The sequence below is a fragment of the Dipteris shenzhenensis genome, chromosome 6 (genome assembly GCF_047967505.1).
Source record: "Dipteris shenzhenensis isolate YYH24624 ecotype China chromosome 6, Dip_SZ_1.0, whole genome shotgun sequence".
In the NCBI taxonomy this organism is placed as follows: Eukaryota; Viridiplantae; Streptophyta; class Polypodiopsida; order Gleicheniales; family Dipteridaceae; genus Dipteris; species Dipteris shenzhenensis.
Genome location: NC_141601.1, coordinates 4107909 through 4131055, shown reverse-complemented (window position 1 = coordinate 4131055; position 23147 = coordinate 4107909).

The window sequence follows — 23147 nt, the reverse complement described above, 5'->3', positions numbered from 1 at the left end:
TTCAAAACAAACCATAAATTCACTCTTTTATAATTTTTTAAAAGTATAAAATAAAGTATGTAAATATATAAAACTCTCTTTACTTTCTCTCTCTCTCTCTCTCTCTCTCTCTCTCTCTCTCTACTCCTAAATCTCTTTGCAGCCATAGTCAAGACACCTCATTCTCTCTCTTAATCTCTCTCTCTCTCTCTATAACTCTTAAGTATTTTTCATTCCTCTCTCTCTCTCCCTCTCTCTCCCTCTCTCTCTTTCTCTCTCCCTCTCTCTCTTTCTCTCTCTCTCCCTCTCTCTCCCTACTCTCTCCCTCCCTCAAGGAGCCACGGTCCCCAAGAGAAGCCAAGGTCCCCAAGAGACCAGCTTCTCTCTCTTAATCTCTCTCCCTCTCTCTCCTCTCTCTTTCTTTCTCTCCCTACTCTTCTCTCTCATTTAAAAATATAATATAAAAGATGTAAATATATAAAACTCTCTTTACTTTCTCTCTCTCTCTCTCTCTCCTCCTAAATCTCCTTGTAGTCATAGTCAAGACACCTCATTCTCTCTCTTAATCTCTCTCTCTCTCTTTGACAACTCTTAAGTATTTTTCTCTCTATCCTCATCCCACTTATTCTCTCTCTCCCTCTCTCTCCCTCTAGCACAGAAGTTTCATTCCTCTCTCTCTCTCTCTCCCTCTCTCTCTCTCTCTCTCTCTCTCTCTCCCTCTCTCTCCCTAAGTCTCCCTCTTCTCTTCTCTCTCTCTCTCTCTTTTCCTCTCTCCTCTCGCCACGTTTCATTCCCATAAACTTTCTCTCTCTCTCCCTCTCTCTCTTTCTCTCTCTCCCTCTCTCTCTTTCTCTCTCCCTCTCTCTCCCTACTCTCTCCCTCCCTCAAGTAGCCACGGCCCCCAAGAGACCCGCTTCTCTCTCTTAATCTCTCTCCCCCTCTCTCCTCTCTCTTTACCAGCTTCTCTCTCTTAATCTCTCTCCGCCTCTCTCCTCTCTCTTTCTTTCCCTCCCTACTCTTCTCTCTCTTAATCTCTCTCCGCCTCTCTCCTCTCTCTTTCTTTCCCTCCCTACTCTTCTCTCTCATTTAAGGAGCCCCTCTTCTCTGTGTGAATCTCTCTCTCTCTCTCTCCCTCTCTTAAGAAGCCCCTCTTCTCTCTCTTAATTTCTCTCTTTCCCTCCCTCCGTATTCTCCCATTTCTCAAATTTACAAACTCGAATATAAATAAAAAACTAATTAAAATAGAACTCAAAAACTCAAATAAGAAACTAATTTAAAAAGAATTGTAATGCCTTCCAAACGACCACCCTCCTCAAAAACTTTAAGAATAAACTAATTGAAAAAGAATTATAAGTAAAGAAAAAGAATTACAATACGAATTTTAAGAAATAGAACTCAAAAACCTTAACAAGAAACTAATTGAAAAGAATTGTAAGTAAAGAAATAGAATTACAAGACGAATAAAAAAGAATGCAAGTACCTGGAAAAAGTGAAAAAAGTAAGGCTCGGCTTATCCTTTCTCTTCCGCTCTTGGTTGCTTCAATGAAACGAGGAGAGAGTTAAAACTAGTCCACTCCTACACATAAATTTGAATTTTCAAAAAAGAGAGGGAAATTTGAATTCATTATAAATTTGAATTCAAATTTGTGTTCAACATTCTTCTTATACTTTCTTCTTATACGTTCCTTTTGAATTCAAATTTATGTTCAACATTCTTCTTGATACTTTCTTCAACATTCTTCTCGATTCTTGTAAGTCCTTTTCATTCTCGTAAGTCCTTTTCATGTAAGTCCTTTTCATTCTCGTAAGTCCTTTTCATTCTTCTCGTAAGTCAAATCTTATTTTTCGTTCTTGCTCGTGATAGTAAGTCAAATCCTCCTCTCCCATCTCTCTCTCTCCTTCTCTCTCTCTCCTCTCTCTCCTCTCCTTCCCTCCATCCATCCCTCGACCCAATCCTCTCCTCCAACCTCCTTCCCTCCCCTCCCCTCCCTCCGCCGCCAAAACTCCTTCCTTCCCTCCGCTCCCCTCTCCCGTCGCCTAACCTCTTCCTCCCCTACCCCTTTTTCCCCCTACCCCCTTTTAACCTTCCTCCCTTTTCCCCACCCCCCTTGGCGACCCCCCCAACCTTTCCACCCTCTTCCCCACTCTCCCTTTGGCACCCCCTCCCTCCTTCCTTGGCGACCCCCCCCTCCTCTCACCCAGCTCCCCCTCCGCCCTCCCTGGGGCTGGCCGCCAGCCCCCCCCTCTCCTCACTCCCTGGGCTGGCGGCCGCGGCCGCCAGCTTCCCCCCTCCTCTCACCCACCCCCCCCCCCTTCGCAACCCACCCATCCCCCCCTTCACCCTCCCTGGCTGGCGGCCGCGGCCGCCAGCCCCCCCCCCCCTCCTCTGACCCAGCCCCTCCCCCTCTTCACCCTCCCCCCCCCTTCCCAACCCACCCATCCTCCCCCTTCACGCTCCCTGGCTGGCGGCCGCGACCGCCAGCCCCCCCCCCCCTCTCACCCAGCCCCCCCCCCTTCTCCTTCCTCTCTCCCTAGGCTGGCGGCCGCGGCCGCCAGCCCCCCCCCCCTCCTCTCACCCAGCCCCCCCCCTTCTCCTTCCTCTCTCCCTAGGCTGGCGGCCGCGGCCGCCAGCCCCCCCCCCTCCTCTCACCCACCCCCCTTCCCAACCCACCCATCCCCCCCCTTCACGCTCCCTGGCTGGCGGCCGCGGCCGCCAGCCCCTCCCCCTCTTCACCCTCCCCCCCCCCTTCCCAACCCACCCATCCCCCCCCTTCACGCTCCTTGGCTGGCGGCCGCGGCCGCCAGCCCCCCCCCCTCCTCTCACCCAGCCCCCCCCCCCCTCCTTCCTCTCTCCCTAGGCTGGCGGCCGCGGCCGCCAGCCCCCCCCCTCCTCTCACCCACCCCCCCCCTCACACTCCCGCCCCCCCTTCGCAACCCACCCATCCCCCCCCTTGACCCTCCCTAGCTGGCGGCCGCGGCCGCCAGCCCCCTCCCCCCCTCTCACCCAGGGGGGGTCTTCACCCTCCCCCCCCCCCCCTTCGCGACCCACCCATCCCCCCTTCACCACCCTCCCTGGCTGGCGGCCGCGGCCGCCAGCCCCCCCCCCTCCTCTCACCCAGCCCCCCCCCCCTCTCCTCTCACCCAACCCCTTCGCAACCCCCTCTCCTCTCTCCCTGGGCTGGCGGCCGCGGCCGCCAGCCCCCCCCCCTCCTCTCACCCAGCTCCCCTCTCTTCGCTCTCCCCCCCCCTTTCGGAACCCACCCTCCCTGGCTGGCGGCCGCGGCCGCCAGCCCCCCCCCCCTCCTCTCACCCAGTCCCCCCCTCTTCACCCGCCCCCCCCCTTTCGCAACCCCTCCCCCACCCCCCCTTCCCCCCCTCAGCCGCTCCCCCACCCTCCCGGGCTGGCGGCCGCGGCCGCCAGCCCCCCCTCTTCACCGCGCCCCCCCCCTCCCCCTCTCAGCCGCGCCCCCCCTCCCTCCTCCCCCCCTTCAGCCGCTCCCTCACGGCCGCGGCCGCCAGCCCCCCCTCTTCACCCTCCCCCCCCCTCCCCCCCTCAGCCGCGCCCCCCTCCCTCCCCCTCTCCCCCCCTCTTCACCCGCCCCCCCCCTTTCGCAACCCCTCCCCCATCCCCCCTTCCCCCCCTCAGCCGCTCCCCCACCCTCCCGGGCTGGCGGCCGCGGCCGCCAGCCCCCCCTCTTCACCGCGCCCCCCCCCTCCCCCTCCTCCCCCCCTCCCCCCCTCCCTCCTCCCCCCCTTCAGCCGCTCCCTCACCCTCCCTGGCTGGCGGCCGCGGCCGCCAGCCCCCCCTCTTCACCCTCCCCCCCCCTCCCCCCCTCAGCCGCGCCCCCCTCCCTCCCCCTCTCAGCCGCTCCCCCCTCCTCTCAGCTGCGCCCCCCCCTCCCCCTCTCAGCCGCTCCCCCCTCCTCCTCTCAGCCCCCCTCTGCACCCACCCGCTTCCCTCCCACCCGCCGCGCCAGCCTCCCCTCCCACCCCGTTCCCTCACACCCACCTCCCTCTTCGCCCCTTCTTCCCCTCCCTTCCTCCTCCCTCCCGTCCCACCCTCTTCCTCCCCTCCCTTCCTCCTCCCTCCCCTCCCCTGAACCTTTCTCTCTCTAATTTCTCTCTCTTCAAATTTTAAAAAAGAAACTAGAAAAAAAAGTTTGCAAGTACCTGGAAACAGTTTGTAAGTTTGCTCTTTCTTGCTTTCTTGCTCTTCCTTGCTCTCTTGATCGTCCTTGCTTTCTTGCTTGAATGAAATGAGGGGAGAAAGAATGAATGAAGGAAGACTATATATAAGAAAAATTAGGTTTTCCTCCTCCTCTCCTATTGGCTTTCCATTCCTCCCCTCTCTCCTATTGGCTTTTCATTTATCTCCTCTCCCATTGGCTCCCATTACTCCCCCTCTCCTATTGAACCCCCATCCCTCATCCATTAGCCCTCCTCCCATCCATCCATTTCTTCTTCCTCCCCATTGCCACCACTCCCATCCCACATTTCCACCACGTCCCATTTTCCAAAATCCCATATTTCCCCATCTCACCCTCCTCTTTTTCATCCCCTATTAACTTCCTCACTCATTTCACTCCCTTATTAGCCTACTCCCCTATTACCTTCCCCTCTCCCATTCCATTCTTCCCTCCCCACTCTCACTTCCACTTCCCATTACTCACTTGCCATTTAAAAACTATTAATATATTATTATACTATTTTTTATACTAATTATCATACACCCTTATTACTTCCCTATCCTATTCCACTCCTCCCTCCTCATTCCCACTTCCACTTCCCATTACTCACTTGCTATACACATTTGCAAACTATTAATATATTATTACATGATTTTTTATACTATTTGTAAACTTACATATGGGCAAAATCACAGGTGTCAAAGCGATCCTATTGTGGTCATACAACAACTGTGCTTTTATTCAAGGGTATATTTATCCTCATCAACAAGCTTATTTACTCAAGGTATGAAGTGCATAATTTGTGCACTAGGTGTTTACTTTGTGCCAAAATTGTTTGCCACACACACACACACATATACATATACCGAGAATTTTCTAATATTATCGCATCTACATTTCTCCAATGGGCACAAAACTTTGTACACTCCTCAACCTAGGTCTTATTGACTTGCATACAAAGTGGTGCACCCATCTCATAAGTACTTGTTCGGATAACACACCTCCTATGTATTTTATGATGATTGTGCATAACACTAGGAACAAAATGGTGTATCATGTGAGATAGACTATGCAAAGCATATCCAATGGACACAAGACTTTACACGTTCCTCAACCTAGGCAGTATTGACTTGTGTGCAAAGTGGCATCCCCATCCGATAAGTACTTGTTTGAAAAATACACCTACAATCGTGTTTTTTGACGATTATGCATGACACTAAGGCAATAATGGTGTTTTATGCTTGATCGACAATGCAAAGCATATCCGATGGGCACAATACTTTGCACACACCTTCAACTAGGTAGAATCGACTTACATGCAAAGTGGCATGCCCATCCCATAAGTGCTTGATCCTATAACATACCTAGAAACGTGTTTTTTGACGGATGTGCATGACACTAGAGTAAAAATAGTATTTAATGCTCGATAGACCATGCAAAGGATATTCGATGGGCACAAAACTTTTCGTACGCCTCAACCTAGGTGGTATTGAAATGTTCTCAATGAGGCACACCCATCCGATAAGTACTTGGTCAGATAACACACCTAATGGCGTGTTTTTTTGTGAATGTGCATGTCATTAGGAAAAAAATGATGTATAATGCGTGATCGACCATGCAAATCATATCCGATGGTGACAATACTTTGCACGCACCTCAACGTAGTTAAAACGGACTTGCGTGCAAAGTGGAGCCCCCATATTATATATATATATATATATATATATATATATATATATATATTTATTTATTTATTTATTTATTTATTTGAATAACACACCTATGGCCGTGTTTTTATATGGTTGTGCATGACACTAAGGCAAAAACGGTGTGTTATGCTTGATCGACAATGCAAAGCATATCCGATGGGCACGATACTTTGCACACACCTTAAACTAGGTGTAATTGACTTACATGCAAAGTGGCACGCCCATCGCATAAGTGCTTCATCAGATAACACACCTAGCAGTGTGTTTTTTTACGAATGTGCATGGCACTAAGGCAAAAATGGAATTTAATGCTCGATCGACCATGCAAATCATATCCGATGGGCACGATACTTTCCACACACCTTCAACTAGGTGGAATTGACTTACATGCAAAGTGGCATTCCCATCGCATAAGTGCTTGATCGGATAACACACCTAGCAGCGTGTTTTTTTACGGATGTGCATGGCACTAAGGCAAAAATGGTATTTAATGCTCGATCGACCATGCAAAGCATATCCGATGGGCATAATACTTTTCCTATACCTCAACCTAATTGTTATTAAAATGTTGTCAAAGAGGCACATCCATCCGATAAGTACTTGGTCAGATAACATACCCAAGGGCGTGTTTTTTTGCAGATGTGCATACCACTAGGGAAAAAATGGTGTATAATGCGTGATCGACCATGCAAATCATATCCGATGGTGACAATACTTTGCACGCACCTCAATGTACTTAAAACGGACTTGCGTTCAAAGTGGAGCCCCCATCTGATAAGTACTTATTTGAATAACACACCTATGGCCGTGTTTTTATATGATTGTGCATGACACTAAGGCAAAAACGGTGTGTTATGCTTGATCAACCATGCAAATCATATCCGAAGGTGACAATACTTTGCACACACCTCAAACTAGTTGAAATGGACTTGTGTGCAAACTAGAGCCCCCATCCGATAAGTACTAGTTTGAATAACACATCTAGGACTGCGTTTTTTTACGAATGTGCATGACACTAAGATAAAAACGGTGTTTTATGCTTGATCGACAATGCAAATCATATCCGATGGGCACAATACTTTGCACACACCTTCAACTAGGTAGAATCGACTTACATGCAAAGTGGCATGCCCGTCCCATAAGTGCTTGATCCTATAACATACCTAGAAACGTGTTTTTTGACGGATGTGCATGACACTAGAGTAAAAATAGAATTTAATGCTCGATAGACCATGCAAAGGATATCCGATGGGCACAAAACTTTTCGTACGCCTCAACCTAGGTGGTATTGAAATGTTCTCAATGAGGCACACCCATCCGATAAGTACTTGGTCAGATAACACACCTAATGGCGTGTTTTTTTGTGAATGTGCATGTCATTAGGAAAAAAATGATGTATAATGCGTGATCGACCATGCAAATCATATCCGATGGTGACAATACTTTGCACGCACCTCAACGTAGTTAAAACGGACTTGCGTGCAAAGTGGAGGCCCCATCTAATAAGTATTTATTTGAATAACACACCTATGGCCGTGTTTTTATATGGTTGTGCATGACACTAAGGCAAAAACAGTGTGTTATGCTCGATCGACAATGCAAAGCATATCCGATGGGCACAATACTTTGCACATACCTTTAACTAGGTGGAATTGACTTACATGCAAAGTGGCACGCCCATCGCATAAGTGCTTGATCAGATAACACACCTAGCAGCGTGTTTTTTTACGGATGTGCATGGCACTAAGGCAAAAATGGAATTTAATGCTCGATCGACCATGCAAAGCATATCCGATGGGCACGATACTTTGCACACACCTTCAACTAAGTGGAATTGACTTACATGCAAAGTGGCATTCCCATCGCATAAGTGCTTGATCAGATAACACACCTAGCAGCGTGTTTTTTTACGGATGTGCATGGCACTAAGGCAAAAATTGAATTTAATGCTCGATCGACCATGCAAAGCATATCCGATGGGCACGATACTTTGCACACACCTTCAACTAAGTGGAATTGACTTACATGCAAAGTGGCATTCCCATCGCATAAGTGTTGATCGGATAACACACCTAGCAGCGTGTTTTTTTACGGATGTGCATGGCACTAAGGCAAAAATGGAATTTAATGCTCGATCGACCATGCAAAGCATATCCGATGGGCACGATACTTTGCACACACCTTCAACTAAGTGGAATTGACTTACATGCAAAGTGGCATTCCCATCGCATAAGTGCTTGATCGGATAACACACCTAGCAGCGTGTTTTTTTACGGATGTGCATGGCACTAAGGCAAAAATGGAATTTAATGCTCGATCGACCATGCAAAGCATATCCGATGGGCATAATACTTTACCTATACCTCAACTTAGGTTGTATTAAAATGTTGTCAAAGAGGCACACCCATCCGATAAGTACTTGGTCAGATAACATACCTAAGGGCGTGTTTTTTTGCGAATGTGCATACCACTAGGGAAAAAACTTTGCACGCACCTCAACATAGTTAAAATGGACTTGCGTGCAAAGTGGAGGCCCCATCTGATAAGTATTTATTTGAATAACACACCTATGGCCGTGTTTTTATATGGTTGTGCATGACACTAAGGCAAAAACAGTGTGTTATGCTTGATCGACAATGCAAAGCATATCCGATGGGCACAATACTTTGCACACACCTTCAACTAGGTGGAATTAACTTACATGCAAAGTGGCACGCCCATCGCATAAGTGCTTGATCAGATAACACACCTAGCAGCGTGTTTTTTTACGGATGTGCATGGCACTAAGGCAAAAATGGTATTTAATGCTTGATCCACCATGCAAAGCATATTCGATGGGCACAATACTTTGCACATACCTTTAACTAGGTGGAATTGACTTACATGCAAAGTGGCACGCCCATCGCATAAGTGCTTGATCAGATAATACACCTAGCAGCGTGTTTTTTTACGGATGTGCATGGCACTAAGGCAAAAATGGAATTTAATGCTCGATCGACCATGCAAAGCATATTCGATGGGCACGATACTTTGCACACACCTTCAACTAAGTGGAATTGACTTACATGCAAAGTGGCATTCCCATCGCATAAGTGCTTGATCGGATAACACACCTAGCAGCGTGTTTTTTTACGGATGTGCATGGCACTAAGGCAAAAATGGAATTTAATGCTCGATCGACCATGCAAAGCATATCCGATGGGCATAATACTTTACCTATACCTCAACTTAGGTTGTATTAAAATGTTGTCAAAGAGGCACACCCATCTGATACGTACTTGGTCAGATAACATACCTAAGGGCGTGTTTTTTTGCGAATGTGCATGCCACTAGGGAAAAAACGGTGTATAATGCGTGATCGACCATGTAAATCATATCCGATGGTGACAATACTTTGCACGCACCTCAACGTAGTTAAAACAGACTTGTGTGCAAAGTGGAGGCCTCATCTGATAAGTATTTATTTGAATAACACACCTATGGCCGTGTTTTTATATGGTTGTGCATGACACTAAGGCAAAAACAGTGTGTTATGCTTGATCGACAATGCAAAGCATATCCGATGGGCACAATACTTTGCACACACCTTCAACTAGGTGGAATTAACTTACATGAAAAGTGGCACGCCCATCGCATAAGTGCTTGATCAGATAACACACCTAGCAGCGTATTTTTTTACGGATGTGCATGGCACTAAGGCAAAAATGGTATTTAATGCTTGATCAACCATGCAAAGCATATCCGATGGGCACAATACTTTGCACATACCTTTAACTAGGTGGAATTGACTTACATGCAAAGTGGCACGCCCATCCCATAAGTGCTTGATTGGATAACATACCTATCAGCGTGTTTTTTTACGGATGTGCATGAAACTAGAGCAAAAATAGTATTTAATGGTCGATCGACCATGCAAAGCATATCCGATGGGCACAATACTTTGCACACACCTTCAACTAGGTGGAATTGACTTACATGAAAAGTGGCACGCCCATCGCATAAGTGCTTGATCAGATAACAAACGTAGAAGTGTGTTTTTTAACGGATGTGCATGGCACTAAGGCAAAAATGGTATTTAATGCTCGATCGACCATGCAAAGCATATCCGCGATTGGCACGATCCTTCAACTAGGTGGAATTGACTTACATGCAAAGTGGCATTCCCATCGCATAAGTGCTTGATCGGATAACACACCTAGCAGCGTGTTTTTTTACGGATGTGCATGGCACTAAGGCAAAAATGGTATTTAATGCTCGATCGACCATGCAAAGCATATCCAATGGGTATAATACTTTTCCTATACTTCAACTTAGGTCGTATTAAAATGTTGTCAAAGAGGCACACCCATCCGATAAGTACTTGGTCAGATAACATACCTAAGGGCGTGTTTTTTTGCGGATGTGCATACCACTAGGGAAAAAACAGTGTATAATGCGTGATCAACCATGCAAATCATATCCGATGGTGACAATACTTTACACCTCAACCTAGTGGAAATGGACTTGCATGCAAATTGGAGCCCTTATCCGATAAGTACTAGTTTGAATAATACACCTAGGACCGTGTTTTTTCATGGTTGTGCATGACACCAAGGCAAAAACGGTGTCTTATGCTTGATCGACAATGCAAAGCATATCCGATGGGCACAATACTTTGCACACACCTTCAACTAGGTGGAATCGACTTACATGCAAAGTGGCACACCCATCCCATAAGTGCTTGATTGGATAACATACCTAGCAGCGTGTTTTTTGACGGAAGTGCATGACACTAGAGTAAAAATAGTATTTAATACTCGATTGACCATGCAAAGGATATCTGATGGGCACAATACTTTTCACACACTTTCAACTAGGTGGAATTGACTTACATGCAAAGTGGCATTCCCATCGCATAAGTGCTTGATCGGATAACACACCTAGGAGCGTGTTTTTTTACGGATGTGCATGGCACTAAGGCAAAAATGGTATTTACTGCTCGATCGACCATGCAAAGCATATCCGATGGGCATAATACTTTTCTCATACCTCAACCTAGGTGGTATTAAAATGTTGTCAAAGAGGCACACCCATCCGATAAGTACTTGGTCAGATAACATACCTAAGGGCGTGTTTTTTTACGGATGTGCATACCACTAGGAAAAAAACGGTGTATAATGTGTGATCAACCATGCAAATCATATCCGATGGTGACAATACTTTGCACACACCTCAACCTAGTGGAAACGGACTTGCATGCAAATTGGAGCCCTTATCCGATAAGTACTAGTTTGAATAACACATCTAGGACTGCGTTTTTTTACGAATGTGCATGACACTAAGATAAAAACGGTGTTTTATGCTTGATCGACAATGCAAAGCATATCCGATGGGCACAATACTTTGCACACACCTTCAACTAGGTGGAATCGACTTACATGCAAAGTGGCACGCCCATCCCATAAGTTCTTGATCGGATAACATATCTAGAAGCGTGTTTTTTGACGGATGTGCATGACACTAGAGCAAAAATAGTATTTAATGCTCGATCGACCATGCAAAGCATATCCGATGGGCACAAAACTTTTCGTATGCCTCAACCTAGGTGGTATTGAAATGTTTGCAATGAGGCACACCCATCCGATAAGTAATTGGTCAGATAACACACCTAGTAGCGTGTTTTTTTACGGATGTGCATGGCACTAAGGCAAAAATGGTATTTAATGCTCGATCCACCATGCAAAGCATATCCGATGGGCACGATACTTTGCACGCACCTTCAACTAGGTGGAATAGACTTATATGCAAAGCGGCACGCGCATCCCATAAGTGCTTGATTGGATTACATACCTAGCAACGTGTTTTTTGACGGATGTGCATGACACTAGAGCAAAAATAGTATTTAATGCTCGATCGACCATGCAAAGCATATCCGATGGACACAAAACATTTCTTACGCCTTAACCTAGGTGGTATTGAAATGTTCTCAATGAGGCACACCCATTCGATAAGTACTTGGTCAGATAACACACCTAATGGCGTGTATTTTTGCGGATGTGCATATCATTAGGAAAAAAATGGTGTATAATGCGTGATCGACCATGCAAATCATATCCGATGGTGACAATACTTTGCACGCACCTCAATGTAGTTAAAACGGACTTGCGTGCAAAGTGGAGCCCCCATCTGATAAGTACTTATTTGAATAACACACCTATGGCCGTGTTTTTATATGGTTGTGCATGACACTAAGGCAAAAACGGTGTGTTATGCTTGATCGACAATGCAAAGCATATCCGATGAATACAATACTTTGCACACACCTTCAACTAGGTGTAATTGACTTACATGCAAAGTGGCATGCCCATCGCATAAGTGCTTGATCAGATAACACACCTAGCAGCGTGTTTTTTTACGGATGTGCATGGCACTAAGGCAAAAATGGTATTTAATGCTCGATCGACCATGCAAAGCATATCCGATTGGCACGATACTTTGCACACACCTTCAACTAGCTAGAATCGACTTACATGCAAAGTGGCATGCCCATCCCATAAGTGCTTGATCCTATAACATACCTAGAAACGTGTTTTTTGACGGATGTGCATGACACTAGAGTAAAAATAGTATTTAATGCTCAATAGACCATGCAAAGGATATCCGATGGGCACAAAACTTTTCGTACGCCTCAACCTAGGTGGTATTGAAATGTTCTCAATGAGGCACACCCATCCGATAAGTACTTGGTCAAATAACACACCTAATGGCGTGTTTTTTTGCGGATGTGCATATCATTAGGAAAAAAATGGTGTATAATGCGTGATCGACCATGCAAATCATATTCGATGGTGACAATACGTTGCATGCACCTCAACGTAGTTGAAACGAACTTGCGTGCAAAGTGGATCCCCCATCTGATAAGTACTTATTTGAATATCACACCTATGGCCGTATTTTTATATGGTTGTGCATGACACTAAGGCAGAAACGGTGTGTTATGCTCGATCGACAATACAAAGCATATCCGATGAACACAATACTTTGCACACACCTTCAACTAGGTGTAATTGACTTACATGCAAAGTGGCACGCCCATCGCATAAGTGCTTGATCAAATAACACACCTAGCAGCGTGTTTTTTTACGGATGTGCATGGCACTAAGGCAAAAATGGTATTTAATGCTCGATCAACCATGCAAATCATATCGGATGGCCACGATAATTTGCACACATCTTCAACTAGGTGTAATTGACTCACATGCAAAGTGGCATTCCCATTGCATAAGTTCTTGATCGGATAACATACCTAGTAGCGTGTTTTTTTACGAATGTGCATGGCACTAAGGCAAAAATGGTATTTAATGCTCGATCGACCATGCAAAGCATATCCGATGGGCATAATACTTTTCTTATACCTCAACCTAGGTGGTATTAAAATGTTGTCAAAGAGGTACACCCATCCGATAAGTACTTGGTCAGATAACATACCTAAGGGCGTGTTTTTTTGCGGATGTGCATACCACTAGGGAAAAAACGGTGTATAATGCGTGATCGACCATGCAAATCATATCTGATGGTGACAATACTTTGCACACACCTCAACCTAGTTGAAACAGACTTGCGTGCAAACTGGAGCCCCCATCCGATAAGTACTAGTCTGAATAACACATCTAGGACTGCGTTTTTTGACGAATGTGCATGACACTAAGACAAAAACGGTGTTTTATGCTTGATCGACAATGCAAAGCATATCCGATGGGCACAATACTTTGCACACACCTTCAACTATGTAGAATCAACTTACATGCAAAGTGGCACGCCCATCCCATAAGTGCTTGATCATATAACATACCTAGCAGCGTGTTTTTTGACGGATGTGCATGACACTAGAGTAAAAATAGTATTTGATGCTCGATTGACCATGCAAAGGATATACAATGGGCACAAAACTTTTTTTACGCCTCAACCTAGGTGGTATTGAAATGTTCTCAATGAGGCACACCCATCCGATAAGTACTTGGTCAGATAACACACCTAATGGCGTGTTTTTGTGCGAATGTGCATATCATTAGGGAAAAAATGGTGTATAATGCGTGATCGACCATGCAAATCATATCCGATGGTGACAATACTTTGCACGCACCTCAATGTAGTTAAAACGGACTTGCGTGCAAAGTGGAGCCCCCATCTGATAAGTACTTATTTGAATAACACACCTATGGCCGTGTTTTTATATGGTTGTGCATGACAGTAAGGCAGAAATAGTGTGTTATGCTTGATCGACAATGCAAAGCATATTGGATGGGCACAATACTTTGCACACACCTTCAACTAGGTGGAATTGACTTACATGCAAAGTGGCATTCCCATCGCATAAGTACTTGATCGGATAACACACCTAGCAGCGTGTTTTTTTTATGGATGTGCATGATAGGAGCAAAAATAGTATTTAATGCTCGATGGACCATGCAAAGCATATCCGATGGGCACAACACTTTTTGTACACCTCAACTAGGTGGAATTGACTTACATGCAAAGTGGCACCCGCATCCCATTAGTGTTTGATTGGATAGATTGGATAACGTACCTAGTAGGCTCATGTTTTTTTACGGATGTGCATGACACTAGAGCAAAAATAGTATTTAATGCTTGATTGACCATGCAAAGGATAACTTGGCATGTCCATCTAATGAGTACTTGATCGGATAACTTCTCCCATTAATAAATTAAGTACTAATTAAAAATTATAATAAATAAGTAGATTATTAAAAAGAGACTAATATTTATGTAATTGTTGCCACTGCAGCTTGCTTGCGAAGGACTCTCACAAAGGAGATGGCTATAGATTTTGTTCCAGGGATGGATGTGATTTTATGTAGCAAAAGAGAAGTAGTTGCATTTGCTACAATCCATGATAGTGATCCCAATTCACTTTGCCACTTTCGAAGACTTGGCGAAGATAAGGTAGCAGTTACTGTATCAAAGATTCTTAGCGCACATGTTGAGCTAAAGTATAAATGTGGAGATATGGAAACACTTGGAGATGTTATGCCCTACAATACATCCAACAAATCATTTATAGCATGGGACAAAGATGAGACTTATGCAACAGACATTATCAAGAATACAAAGTGCACCACCTTGGATTTTACTATAGGGGACATTTTACAAATGAGATCATTTGCAAATAAGATTGTAGCAGAAGGTGAAGTATTGGGATTTGAACAAGTGGAGCAATGGTCATTTGCGCAGATGAGGATTCTAAAAGTCACTGATGATGGTATGGTTGATAACATAACATCCTTATGTGATCCCTACTATGAGGTAGGCAAGAATATGAGATGGAGCATGCAATTTTTAAACATGAGAAAGAGGCACGTGGTTTTCAATGATAAAGACAACGCATACTACAATATCAAAGGACCTAAAAAGCGTGCCCATGTGCCAGCCTCTATCACTTCAAATGTGGATGATTTCAATATACTCAATTATAGAAGTGACATCTTATCTGGAGTGGATGAGTTCATTGGTTCCAAGAAACAAAATGATTTTAGAAGCGAAGCCTTATCTGGGGTGGATGAATTCTTGCACAGTGAGAAGGGCAAAGGTTTCAATAGCGATGTCTTGTCAAGTGTGGATGAGTTCATGCATATTAACAAACCTGGTGTCAATCAAGGTTGTGGATTTGTGAAAGCCATGCAAGATGTCCCAATGAGTGATGTTCTCTCAGGAGTGGAAGAGTTTCAAGGTTCTCAATACTCTCGTAGAATATTGAATTCATTGAATGGTCCTAAGAGTATGTTAAAAATGAGGATGAGATCAACAGAGGATTATTCAGTATTTAACTTTGATTGTGATATGAACAAGGATGCAACGACCAGTCATGGATGCTTGGTTACAAACAAATGTGAGGAGAAGAAGTGCATAAATACAGATAACAATGTGTACGAGGAACGAAAACGGTCATACATATGCATGAAGAGAAAGAGAATCCAGGAAGATCCACAAAAGCAACCAAAGAGGAAGAGAGTAATGAAGGAGGAGAACATGTTAAATGCATTGGGATATCTATGTTGCAAGCGAAGATGTATGCGCTTCATTGATCTTGCAGACATCAGGGAATGTAGAGGACACGTGTGGCAAAGAAGGGGAAGCGAAAGAAATGAATACCTTCTCACAAGTCTCTCTTGCTTTCTTCAGAATGGCAATAAAAGGCTAAGTTCAAGACAAAAGGTAAAACCTCTCGTAAATGGAAAAAGGATTTGCAATAAGGCATATCGCAATATTACTGGATTATCCCATGGTACATATTGGGATTTAGTCACCAAGGCAAAGGGCGGCAACAAATTTAGCATTCACGGTAATAGAGGAAGGTCCAAATCAAGAATCTCAACTGTCAGGGCAGCAGCAATTTTACAAGACTTCATACATGAAAATGCTTTGCCTTAATCCCATATATCTACCAAACTCCCTAACGGTGACGCGATCACTGAAATGCACCTTCCAATGGGCTTGACAAAGCTCGAAGTATTTGACTCTATTGCAGAAAAGCAAAGGCAAAGAGGGGATGCTGTAGCTTCTTCTCATACTTTGTATACTCTTTGGAAGAAGAACTTTGGATATGTTAAAATCCCAAGGAGGCAAAAAATGTCAAAGTGCAATGTCTGTGATGATTTAAAGCGAGCGATTGAGAGTGCAACATGTCCAAATCAAAGGGAATTATACAAAAAAAACCGAAAATCTCATCATGACCTTATTCGACATTCCAGACAAAAATATGCATTTTGGAAGGAGCAAGCTATTTCGCATCCTGATGACTACATGTGTCTTATTGTAGATGGCATGGATCAGAATACAACAACATTGCCTCGTTTTGTTGCCACTCCACCTAAATTACAAGGAAAGCACTTTCTAAAGACACATCTATGTGGAGTGTTAGTGCATGGAATTAAGTTCTTTGCAGATATATGGATTGATTCCTTGCATCTACATGATAGCAATCAAGTTGTAACATCTATTATGAAGGCAATTCGCAATGTACATGCAGAAAAAGGTCGCCTGCCACCGACTTTGAGAATACAAGCTGATAATTGCTGGCGAGAAAATAAGAATGTACTTATGTTTGCCTTCTGCTCCATGCTAGTTGCTCATCGAATCTTCAATGAGGTCGAATGTGGATTTTTGTATGTTGGGCATACACATGAGGATATCAATCAGGTTTTTAGCACAGTCTCAAGGGAGCTTAAATGCAAGGATGTGGAGACAATAGATGACTTGGTAAGAAGATGTGGCAGGCAAGTTGGTGGTCGTAAGGAAAGTACAGTATGTGAGAGGCTCGAAAGAATGTATGATTGGAAGAGCTTCATTCTACCTTTCATACAAACGGGTGGTGATGCATTGACAGGTCATACCAATCCACACTACTTTCGTTTTTTGTTAAAAGATGAAAAACCCGTAATGCAATGGCAACAGTATTCTCATGATACAAAATGGGAACCTGAAGAACCTTACAGTCTCTTAACTTCAATTCCCAGCAAGGAAAGGTATCCAACATGGGCTCCTATACAAGAATTTAATGAGAGGTCTAATTGTGAAATAGATGGATTAAAAGCATTTATTACATACAAAGAGGAAATGCTCCAGAGATATCCTGATTCGAAGCCTGCTTGGAGAGAACACACTACCACTGTAATTAACAAGACACGAAATTTAATAAAGGACCTTGAGAGAATGCGAGGCTCAAAGGATGTCAAGGAAGAATGCAATATGTTTTGGCCAAATGTTCATAACGATTTGCGCCCAGCTCCAGTCTTTGAAAATGATTTTGTATCATTACTCCCACGTCCATATTGTGGACCGAAGAAGAGAGAGTTTATGCCACAAGTAGATATAGAGGTTGATTGTTTTGTTGTGGTTCGGCCATCGGATGATGAATATGAGAATGTGAAGTTTTGGGTTGCAAAAGTAGTTGATGTGCAAAGAGATGACCAAGGGAGAGCTACAACATTTACAGCGGTATGGTATGAGCCAAAGGGCAGGAAGGAGAATATGGATAACAACACATTATATACTAATTGTATAATGAAGGAGTGGGTCCCAAATGATGAAGCAGTCTCTCAAGTTTTGACAGAGACAATCATAGTGTCTTGGCATTCAAGGGCAAAGAAATCAAAGAAGCACATGGGATATGAGGTAGAAGGAAAAATAAAAATACCACAGCAAACTATTTTGCATATACACGAATTTTTAAGGATGCTCGCCATGGAGGAAGTAGAAGGAGATAGCGCAAATGAAGAATGTCCATGATTAAAGCTTTGTATTAAAGTCCATTGATTCAGAAGGATTTTATTTGGGTACTAGGCAAGGAGCCAATCCAAGACAATTATAATCAGAGTCATCACCTCGTATGTCAAATGAGAGTCAAAATATGCACTGGATGTCACCCAAGGGTCAAGGCTTGCCAAGACAATAGGGAGTTAATGCAGATGGCACCTGGCAAGGGACTATCACATTGAGCAATAAGACAATGGGGAGTCAATGCACCCAAGGGGCAAGGCTTGGCAAGATAACTTGTGGGAGTTAATGCAGATGGCACCTGTATTTTGCACTGGATGTCACCCAAGGGTCAAGGCTTGGCAAGACAACAGGGAGTTAATGTAGATGGCACCTGGCAAGGGACTATCGCATTGAGCAATAAGACAATGGGGAGTCAATGCACCCAAGGGGCAAGGCTTGGCAAGACAAGCCTAGGTCAAATTATGCAGATGGCAACTGGCAAGGGACTGTCGTGACATTGAGCAATAAGACAATGGGGTGTCAAATTATGCAGATGGCACGAATTGAGGCTCTTTAAGAGCAACAATTTAAATTGTAAACATATGTTCAATCTATATCATTTTGGATATAAAGACTGTAGCTAAGAGCAACGTCTCTCAATGTAATCATATACATAAAGCTACAATTGCTATTATCCCTCTTTGGTCTTATGGCATCATGTCTTCTTTCTATTTATTAAAAGTTTTGTTAAATTTTGTGCATATTGCCGAGTGATAATGTTATTTTCATGAAATATTTAAGTCTCCTTTCATGGATTTATAAATTTATCATGTCAATGAAAAACGTCAAGGAAAAATATTTAAAATAATTAAATTAACAAATAACTTAGATATAGCTAGAATTTCTAATATAGGATTATTTCAAATTCTTGCATGTTGGTGTAAAAGTATAGATTGAAAAAACAATATTTGTATGTGAATATGATAGAGCCACAAAGTGAACTTTTGATTTGGGAAGGAAAAACGTCAAGGAAAAATATTAAAAATAATTAAATTAACAAATAACTTAGATATAGCTAGAATTTCTAATATAGGATTATTTCAAATTCTTGCATGTTGGTGCAAAAGTATAGATTGAAAAAACAATATTTTTATGTGAATATGACAGTGCCACAAAGTGAACTTTTGATTTGGGAAGAAACTTTTTAGAAAGTAAAATTTTGATTTGGAAAGGATATTTTCATAAAGTAAAGTTTTCATTTGGGAAGGATTTTTGGGCTTCGTCCAAAAACAACACAAAAAGTCCAAAATTAATGAAATAGGTGTTCACTACTATCCAAGGTCAACATGATTTTTTAATGTTTGAATATTGTTATTGCTAACATGCTAGGTGCTAGCATTGTACACACAACTTTCAAAGATAATTATTACACATGTTAGATTTCCTATTTATATCCCTACCTTCTCCCTTTTACACACCATGCAGTCCACACATCCTCTTTGGCTCTTTTTCAACTCAGCATTTCAAGTTTCAAACACCTCTCTCTTGGACATCAAATTGAGGCGAGAGACCAGTCATACTATCTCAAAGCACCCTTCCAATCATGTTATATAGAGATCGACATTTTTAGTGGAGACACTCTCTCCACTACACAAAGAGGCTCCACTTTTATTTTAAAAAGCGAAATAGTTTTCTTGACTAAAGCTATGCCTACTGCCCTAATTCCCCTTTGTAGTTGACTCAATACTATCGACTCCCTTCATCAGAAGGAGAGTGCTAACTTCAAGCACCCCTTTTACCTTATTGTCGATGCGTATTGTTTCCTATCAGACTAAAATATATTGTTATTTCTATTCGAGATGCCATGTTGATTGAAGGTTCATGGTGGCATTTTCTTGAGAACCCCAATTTCATTTACAACAATTCCATGCAATAAAACATCCTCTCTCATCAAATAGATCCGTACATCTCTTATTTGTTGCAAGATTCTTTAGTTGAGAAATTGATTGCACCTAGCAAATATTACAATCGTTGGCTAAAAATGAATCAAGTACGCTCATCTGTGCAAGAAGTGTTCAATGGTTTGGAGGCAAAGAGTAACATGATCTTAATGACCCAAAGCTATTTCCCATTCTTGTAATATATGAACTAGATAAATAATGACTATTTTGTAACGCTGCTCACACTATTTCTCGAAAAAAACACGCATCGTTATTGTTTTCTCGAAAAAAACACGAATCGTTATTCTTTGGGCCATTGCAGGTTTTCATGAAGATTGCCTTCTGCATGTGTCCAAGCTACAAATTGCTCAAACAGAGCCATTTGATGCTATCGCCCGCAAAGGTCAACGATATATCTTGGACCAACAACAAATTTACAGGGATCCCCTTGGAAGGCAAGAGTATGGTTATCCTTGTCGTGTAGCAGATCTCCTTCACCAAAGTTAGCAGACATCCATAGACGTAATAGCAGTCTCAAAAGAAACCAAGCTACATGAAACATCAAGAATCTGGTTGCGTAGCGTGTTGATTTGATGCGTGCATGGAACTGAAGCCGAAAATGAATTGGACACTCAACTAAAGAAGCCTCCAAGTCTTAAAGCTACAGGTGGAAGACAAAAAGGCGTGTTTTCACCTTACAGAAAATTCCTCTCCGGATCGAATATATCGAGAAAATGCAGCTGCACAGTGAGCTCAAGAAGCCCAGAAACATTCTATATTCGCTGCTCTTGATCTTAATGTAAGGACTCGACAGTCATGGCGAGTTTATCGAGGGTGCCGTTGCTGATGCTTTTGGACTGACCAGATGTGGATTCATCCAGGCTGGGGTGCACTCAGTGACGCTCTTGAAGAAATCTATGCCAATAACGGTATAAAGCTTGTGGAAGGTGTTGAGCATGTTGTGCAATTTATCACTCTATCGGAGAAAAGCACAGTTACTAGCATGAGATGCAGCACCGAAAAAACAATAAAGAATTCACAAACCAATGAAGAGAATTCACGATGAGTTTTGGCTCACCTTCTCTTTTTGGAGAGCTTGGAGTTGTGAATGGTACTCGTCAAGCATGTGTAGCGACAAATCTTGCTTTGCAACTATCAGATATGGAGTAGCTTCAAGGGACTATAAACTTCTGTGATGATACGCTGAGCTTTCACCTTAGCAAATAGATACGAGCTTTCACCTTAGCAAATTGTTGCATGCGCTCGTCTTGTTTCTATTTGGAGATCATTTGAATTTTTCTACCTCGTGACCCCTAAAGTAGCCACGGGTTGTTTTTCCATGGGCGCCTTTTCATAGAAGGAGGGCTTGTTTTGAAAGGGCTAGACGACCCCTGAACAGAGTAACATTTTAGCTCGGCAAAAACAATTCAAAATCTTTGAAATGCTCTTTGTAGCCCTGAGACATTGAGTTTCTTGAGTTTTCTTCAGCAGAGACTGCAACTGAGATTTCCTCAGGCTTCCTTTGGCCTAGAAACGTGAGGGATGATTGAACAATGCTTTTGCAGGATAGTGGAGGAGGGGAGGGGAGAGGAGGAGGTGACACCTCGAGGAGGGGAGGGAGGCAGAGGATGCCAAATGGGAGGAGGTGCCTTGCTGCATGGGAGGAGAAGGAGCCATTGTGGGAGAGGAAGGAGGGGGGTCTCTAGGGCAGAGCTGATGAGACCAAAGAACAATGAAGGGAGCGACACGAGGAGCATCAAGAGGTGTGTTCAGCAAGGAACCCAAGGTTGGAAAGGAGATGTGCCACATGGCAACCTCCTCTCCCTCCACGTGGCACCTCTCTCCTACCTTCCTCCAAAACCTTTTCTTAAAGACTAGTAAAATAAAATGTAATGATGTAGGTTGGAATCATACAGGGCTGGCAACATTGTGTATCCTCTACCAAGATATGCATAGGCTCAGTGCTCACTAACAACTATGTAGATATGTTCCAACATTTACCATGTCCCTCATCCTTAACTAGGGGTGTAACTCGACAGAACCTTGATGAACATATATAATTCCCTTGTCATGGTCAATAATTTCTCTTAGTATATGCGTAGTCCTAATTTTTCCCATTGTATCCTCTTTGTTAATAGATAAGCCTACACCATTATAGTGTCAAACAAAGTCTCTTGTTCTGTCTAAATTCAATCAATATGTCTCGCAACACCCAAGTAATTATAGGGGTGGCACCATTCCCCATTTTATAAGGTTTCATATCATGACTTCGGTTACTAGTACATACTCAAAATTTTCTCTAAGTCCCTCCTATATTATATGTATAAGGGGAGAAGTATACATATTCAAGCATCCCTATCCTCCTATCTTCAAGGCAAGTGTGTGTGTTTAAAAAATAAAACCTTTTAACAACACGCAACACGGCACACGAAGCTCAAATAAGGGTAGATAAGGAATTCTTCATTATATGGGTGTACATGAAATATGTATAAAATTGGTACAAAAGTTTCGAATCTACAGTCAAGTAGTCTAGGCTCCAAGGTTAGGGTCCACTTACTTGCCATCATCCAAATAAACCACATGGTAGAACAATATAGCTTAATTTGGGTATGCAGGTAATGCCTATGTTCCCCAGAACAAGAAAAACCCTCCAGATTCTAGAGTAAGTAGTGTAATGATTCCAAGATTAAAAAGCACCATGATTAATCCACCTTCTTATATAAACAATTGCCAAAGGGGATTAGTCCACACCCTTAATTGATAGGTAAAGGTCATCCTTTTATAACAAAATATCACTCAAGGGGATTATTCTCATTGGCATTTATGAAGTCCATCAAATAGCAACTTTTCAAAGGGGAAGGAGAAGGGCGAGAGGGGAAGGGGAGAGTTGGGTGGAAGTCACACCTTTTATATATACCTTTATAAGACTAAAAATGAAAAGAGTAAACGATCAAGATAAAGGCTCGATAAAGGGAAATTTTTTATGAGAGACATAGGGGGTTTTTTTAATTAAAAAAATACAAGTTTAATTAATTAAAGGGAAATAAGAAGCTAATTTTAAAAATTCCATCAATAAA